Below are 7,393 nucleotides of genomic sequence, written 5' to 3'. Positions count from 1 at the left end.
TCGATTCCCCACACATCAAATACTTCTACCTCTTGGATCGGGTTCATGGGCATCTCATGTCGACGGGAAATATTCCCGTCCGTTGGCATTCATCACAATGTTTCACCCAGAAATGTGAATCTTTAAACAACGTTGGCCAATAAAAACCTGACTCCAACACTTTAGCCGTTGTCCTTATGCCCCCAAAATGTCCTCCATACGGTGAAGCATGGCATGTCTGCAAAATAGAAGATTGATCTATCTTAGGAATGCATCTTCGGATCATGTTATCAAGACAAATCCTAAACAGATATGGTTTATCCCAGAAATATATGCGACAATCACGAAAAAACTTTTTCTTTTGCACAGAAGACAAGTCATAAGGAACAATACCGCTTGCCAGGTAATTTGCAATATCTGCATACCATGGTGTATCATTGAGGCTCGTTGCTAAGAGTTGTTCATCCGGGAAAGTCTCCACAATCTCTTCCACCTCAAACTTCTTCTCGGCTCCTTCCAGCTTAGACAAGTGATCAACCACTTGGTTCTCTGTTCCCTTTCGGTCACGGATTTCCAAGTCAAATTCGTGTAGTAGTAGCACCCATCAAATCAAGCGTGGCTTTGACTCCTTCTTCTCAATTAGGTACCTGAGAGAAGCATGGTCAGTATAAATAATTACCTTCGAGCCTATAAGTTATGACCTGAATTTGTCAAATGAGAACACCACTGCTAGCATCTCCTTCGAGGTCACTATGTAATTTAGTTGGGCACCACTCAAAGTTCTACTTGTGTAGTATATTGTATGCATGACTTTATCTTTTCGCTGCCCAAGAATTGCTCCCACAGCATAGTCGCTCGCATCACATATCAACTCAAATGGTTTCCCCCATTCGGGTGCAACTATGATAGGTGTTGTCACCAGCCTCTTCTTCAATTTCTCAAAAGCTACCCTGCAGTCATCAGAAAACAAAAAAAGGGTGATCTTTTTCAAGAAATTTACACAAGGGGTTAGCAATTTTGGAGAAGTCTTTTATAAACCGTCTATAGAAACCAGTGTGGCCAAGAAAACTTCTTATTGATTTGACGGAAGTGGGTGGTGGAAGCTTTTCTATCACATCAACCTTTGCACGATCTACCTCAATGCCCTTACTCGACACTAGGTGACCCAAGACTATACTTTCATGTACCATGAAATGGCACTTTTCCCAGTTGAGCACCAGATTAGTCTCCACACATCTTTTCAGTAATCTTTTCAAATTATTTAGGCAATCATCGAATGAGTATCCCACCACTGAGAAATCATCCATAAAGACCTTCATTATGTCCTCTACCATATCTGTGAAGATGGCCATCATGCACCTTTGAAATGTGGCAGGTGCATTGCATAGGCCGAACAACATTCTCTGGAAAGCGTAGACGCCATATGGACAGGTGAATGACGTTTTATCTCTATCTTCCGGAGCAATGGATATCTGATTATACCTCGAGTATCCATCTAGAAAACAAAAGGGGGACCTCCCAACCAGTCTATCTAGCATTTGATCAATGAACGACAAGGGAAAATGGTCTTTTCGGGTGGCCTTGTTCAATCTTCTGTAGTCTATACAAATTCGCCATCCCGTGACTGTTCTTGTTGATATCAACTCGTTGTTATCGTTTTGCACTACAGTCATCCCATCTTTATTTGGAACACATTGGACTGGGCTGATCTAGTTGCTATCGGAGGTGGGGAAAATGATCCCCGCATCTAACCACTTTATCACCTCCTTTTTTACAACTTCTTTCATGTTGGGGTTCAGCCTTCTTTGATGTTCTCTAGAAGGTTTGTGGCCATCTTCCAGTAGAATCTTATGCATACAGAAAGCTGAGCTGATACCCTTAATGTCTGCAATGGTCCAACCAATTGCATTTTTGCACTCAATCAATACTTGAAAAAACTGTTCTTTCTGCACATCTAACAAACCAGATGAGATAATAACAGGTAAAGTTGAGTTAGGTCCTAAGAAAGCATACTTGAGATGAGGTGGTAGTGGCTTCAGTTCCAACTTTGGTGGCTCTTCTATCGATGGCTTAGCTGGAGGAGTTTTCCTTTCTTCTAAGTGTAAAGGCTCAAATTCGAGCTCTCTTTTCCAAAACCCTTGGCCTTCAAGAGCCAGTACCCACTCCACCAAGTCCTCTCAATTTGCTTCATCTAAGTTCACGAGACAGGCTGCTAGAGGGTCTTTAGCGTTCAAGGTCTCATTTTCCTCCTCCAAAATTACATCCATAGCTTCTATTAGAGAGAAGTTAGCAAATTCACTTGGTCGCCGCATAGATTTCTGCACATTGAATGTTATCTCTTCATCATGTAGTATTATTTTGAGCTCTCCAGTTTCACAATCAATTAAAGCTCTCCTAGTGGCCAAGAATGGTCTTCCCAAAATTATGGGAATCTCCTTGTCAACCCGGCAGTCCAGAATGACAAAATCTGTTGGGAACACAAACTTCCCAACCTTTACTAATACATCATCAAGGATACCTGATGGCCTCTTCACTGTCCTGTCGGCTAGTTGTAGTAGCATGGATGTGGGTCTTTCTCTTCCAATGCCTAACCTTTTGTAGATAGCCAAGGGCATCAAGTTTATGCTTGCCCCCAAATCACACAATGCTTTAGCAAAAGCATAGTTGCCTTTCGTGCATAGGACTGTTAAACTCCCTAGGTCTGGTAACTTCTCAGCTATGAGTCTCGTCATGAATGCACTACAGGTTTGGGTCAATGTAATAGTGGAAAGGTCTTGGAAGTCAAATTTGCGAGACATTAAATCTTTCATCATTTTGGCATACCCAGGCATCTCCCGCAAAGCGTCAATCAGTGGAATGTTCACATAAATTTGTTTCAACATCTCCATGAGTTTCTTATACTGCTCATCCTTCTGATATTTGGCCAATCTCTGTGGAAATGGTGCTGGAGGTCGCTTCCATCCTGTGATGAGAGTTTTATTTTGCTCAGGCACTGCTTCTACTATCGTTTCTTGTGCTACCTCAGTCTCCTTCACAACCTCTTTTTCTTTTCTTGTGCTCTCTTGTGCATGTTGTACCGTCACCTTAGTTAACCTTGTTGAATCATCTATCTCAATGGATACTGGCACAAGTGTTTCAGTAGGTCGGCTTTTGCGAGCAATTTCTTGCTCCAGGTCTAGGTCTCCACCATTTTTTAGACTCACTGCCATAAGCTATTTTGGGCCCTGCTCTTTTGGATTGACTTGTGTGTCTGCAGGTAGCGTCCCTTGGGGACGATTATTTAGAGCCATCAAAATCTTTCCTAATTGAATCTCAATGCCCTTTATCGCTGATTCATGCGAATGCACTCTCTCTTGCATTTTTCCATTGGACCCAATCAGTTGTTGCAACATTCCTTTAAGTTCAGCAAACCCATCATCTTGTCTCACTATCTGTTGTTGTTGAGGCTGTTGATAAGCTTGCTGCTGATTTTGCTGGTTACAGCCCTGTTGCCTTTGGTAAGGCACAACTTAACCCTGTTGTCGCATAGCTCCAGGATTATTGCTATTATTGTACTGCTCCTGTGCTGGGCTATATTGTTGATTCCGCTGCCCCCAATTTTGACCACCTTGCCTCTGTCCCCCATAGTTGGCCACAAAGTTCATATCTTCCTGATAGTTCTGGTTGTCACCTTATGCACTCCACGAGCATACATATGGTTGGCTAATGCATGGTGTGCATAAGCCCTCATTAGTCACGTCAACTATGTGTATCTGCTTCTTTTGGCATGATTCATCGATCCTTTTGGTGAGGATACTCATTTCCGTCATTAGAGTGGCCATATTTTCAGCTATGAAGTTGTTTGGGTCCAAAGCCACTAAATGATATACAGGAGTGATCGTAGAGTCTCTTGTCATCCATCCTGAGTTTTGGGCCATTTTGTCAAGTAGGATCTTGCATTCTCTAAATGTTTTGCTCAAAAATGCTCCACCTGCTGAAGCATCAACATTGGCCTTTAAGTCGCCTGCCAGTCACATGTAAAACCTCTGCCCTAACATCTGATCTGGAATGCCATGATGTGGATATTTAACGAGCATACCCTTGAACCTATCCCACGTTTCTTGTAGTGTTTCTGTTGGTCTCTGCCTGAAGCTCAATATATCATCAATTTGTTTGGCATTCTTATTGTATGGGTAGAACTTGTTCAAAAATTGCTTGACTAATTCCTTACAAGTAGTGATGGAGTTTATAGGGAGTGAATTAAGCCAAGTCTGAGCTTCTCCTGTCACCGAGAATGAAAACAATAACAACTTTATTGCTTCCGGTGTCACATTAGGTTGCCTTTGCGTGACACATATCGACAGAAAATTCTTCAGATGCTGCTGAGGATCTTCAATGTATGACCCTAAGATCAGTCCCTTGTTCTGTAACAAATGTAGCATGTTATTTGTGATTTGAAATGATTCTGCTTGTATCTGAGGGACTGCAATTGCGGTTGCCAGATTTTTGGTGGTGGGTTGTGCCCAATCATACAATGCTGCTTCTGGCACAAGAGACACCACACCCTGATTGTTTGGGTCATTCTCATTGTTTCTGTTGTTTGAATTTTCTACTCCGTCATCCATGTCTGGTTCGATTTGTTCTGTTGAGTTCTGTTGCTATTTGCCCTTCTTGTTTGCATGATTCAGTGCCTTGAAAACTTTCTCAGGATCTGATAATGCTTCAAAAAATTCACCAATTCGTGAGGAGTTTCTAGATATGCACATGTAGCACCCAAGACTACAAACGTTAGAATTTCAATGTATTTGGTTTACAATGAAGAAAATTGACTACACTAAGAATTTTAGCAATTCTTTTAGCTGCGATTAATAACACCGTTAATTCTCCGGCAATGGCGCCAAAATTTGATCACACCCAACTATGCCTTATAAAAAGGACTAAGCGGTCATTGCAAATATATTCCGGTTAATAAGTCCGGAGTCAAATCACACAGGAAATTAACCTGTTAAACACAACTACAAGACTCGCACAAATTCACGCAATCAATCTTCAGAAATATTTAAGTAACAAATTTGATGTTTACTAACTAAATATCACGTAATAAAAATGCAATAATTAATTAACTAACTACGAATGGGTTGTAGACAAGAATTGGAATGATCTAAGATTATGATTTCCCCTATTTTCGGAATCCTTTCCGCTATGTTTTCTATAAATTTGTCTAAGTCTTCTCTACCGATCATGAACGCTCTGAGTGTTGTAATTCTCTCTCGAGTAACTACCATAATTTACTTGACATGTTCTCCCGAATTACGCTAGCTGGCATTAAGTACGGCTCACTCGGATCGCACCAAGGTTTCGTTATCCCTAATCCCACCTTTAAACCCTCCGTATTGATCCCTCATATACGTTAGGAGTGATGTTATTCAACAATTACCTAAATATGCACTCTCTGTCGAGTAATACATACTAAATAGGCATAGTTGATTGAGGGCCCTTCAATCAACAATAATAATAATATAGTTGAACAAATAGAGATCCAAATCTATATTAACGTAATAGGAAAATCATTCTCCAATAGGTTCCATCAAACCCTAGATTAGGAGATTAGCTACTCATACTCATAGTAACAATATCCCAGATGTTTTGCATAATTAAATTACAAGTAAAGATGAAAGGATGTAGAAATCAATCATTCTAACTCCCAACGGTTGTTTCACGAGCTATCCTTGCTTCTGGTTCCAAAACTTCTTCAAAAATGGCGTTTTATGTCTATTTATATGTGTAGGAAAAGACCTAAACGACATAGGCCAAGTCCTAGTCAAACCAGAAGACGAAATAAGCCTTCAAAGTTCGGAGTGTGCGCACCTCAGACCTCGCCTCGCGAGGCTTCACGCGAGTAATACCTAGCCCCAGACCTGGCGTCGCCAGCCTTAACGTGAGGTGGACCTCGCGTCCTGCCTCGCCTAGCCTGCTCCCACGCGAGCTAAAAGGCTCGCCCAGCCAGCTCCCACGCGAGTTATTAATCTTGCTTCGCCAACTTTCTCATTTATCCGCTGCTCACTTCTTTCTTTCTTCTTTTCAACTGTTTTCGAGCATGCTTTAGACTTTAATTATTCCTTTTGCTCTACTTTCATCTCCAATTCACCTACACATAAAATAGACTCCATTACGCACAAATAAAGTATAATTTAACATTAAAGCTCCTAAAATGTAAGGTAATTAATGTACTAAAATATGGAATTATAGCCGCACATCTGTATTCTAATTAAAAAGTGATCTTGGTGGTGAAAGTACAAAAAAAAAAAAAAAAGTGAGTTCTGTGATTACCGAAGATTGAGTACCTATGAACATCAATTACCATATAAGAAAATGAATGTTCGTAGAAAACACTCTTTGCCCTAATATCCTACTCGATAACTTCTCACATTGTTAATTTACAAAATGTAATAAATTGCACAATGCTATTACTAGAGTGAATCTTCAACAATCAAAATAGAGACTAGAGAGAGGGGGGAAGAGTTGCAATTTATGTCGACCAAATAGAGGGGATTGCCACTAAGATAAAGATTGTAATTATAGGCCCTAAAAGAATTTAATTAATGTTAGATATTTATACAGAAATTAAAAATTCCAAACGAATTTAGGTCCCAAATTTGAAGTGCAACTTGCTGTTGAGTATGCAATAAAGGATTTAAGCCAAAAGATTTAACATCCAAATTAATCCAACCCTCCCATTCAAGAATTTGACATACATCACATATTCAATTGCCATGTCGACAATTAGTTTTCTTCTTTTCTTAATTTGGACAGAACAGTTAGGAGGATTTGAGACATTCTTATGCCATCAAAATTTTGAATCTATTCCAGATGCATATGTTCAATAATTCACAAGATTGAGGAGAGCACTAATGGTGTTCCATCTAGTTTTTGTTTTTAGGCTCCCATCATGCTTGTAATTGCTGCTACATCATTCAATTTGTTTTCCTGTCTTGAACAACCAGTGGTCCACAAGAGAACATGACAACCCACGACAAGTCAGGGGCGGAGCTAGAGTATGAAGTAGGGGTTTAGATGAACTTAGTAACAAGATTTTGTATTTATATTAGGAAATTTATTAAATGTTTAACCGGCAAACTCACTAACAAAAACAACTATTGGTTCGGTGGAAAATTGAGAATCCATAGACTTCAATTTTTATTCCACTCACAAGTACCCCTCACATGTGTCCCGATCTTATCCCTAAACTCTCAATAATTCCCATACCCACATTCAAAGCACCTGCCCCAAGTGCTTGTTTGCAACAATACAAACATTTATAGCACCCTCTTTATATTGTGACCGTTTCAAGAACACATCCAACAAAGCCAATAACTAAGGGAATTGCTACTTATTGGGAGCTAGGTAGAGTAGTAGTGGAGGCTAGAATATGGTG

At 40.2% G+C, this 7,393-nt stretch overlaps 1 non-coding gene across 1 annotated transcript; it reads left to right on the top strand.

Annotated features, from left to right (window-relative positions):
* Positions 1-4,026: 4,026 nt before the first annotated feature.
* On the top strand, positions 4,027-4,133 carry LOC142175575 (small nucleolar RNA R71). The gene has a single exon (XR_012704684.1). It is a non-coding gene; the product is annotated as a small nucleolar RNA R71 (small nucleolar RNA).
* Positions 4,134-7,393: the final 3,260 nt, after the last annotated feature.

Source organism: Nicotiana tabacum, chromosome 21 (genome assembly GCF_000715075.1).
Source record: "Nicotiana tabacum cultivar K326 chromosome 21, ASM71507v2, whole genome shotgun sequence".
NCBI classification, from domain to species: Eukaryota; Viridiplantae; Streptophyta; class Magnoliopsida; order Solanales; family Solanaceae; genus Nicotiana; species Nicotiana tabacum.
The sequence above is the reverse complement of the archived record's forward strand: the minus strand, read 5'-3'. Positions and strand labels throughout refer to the sequence as shown.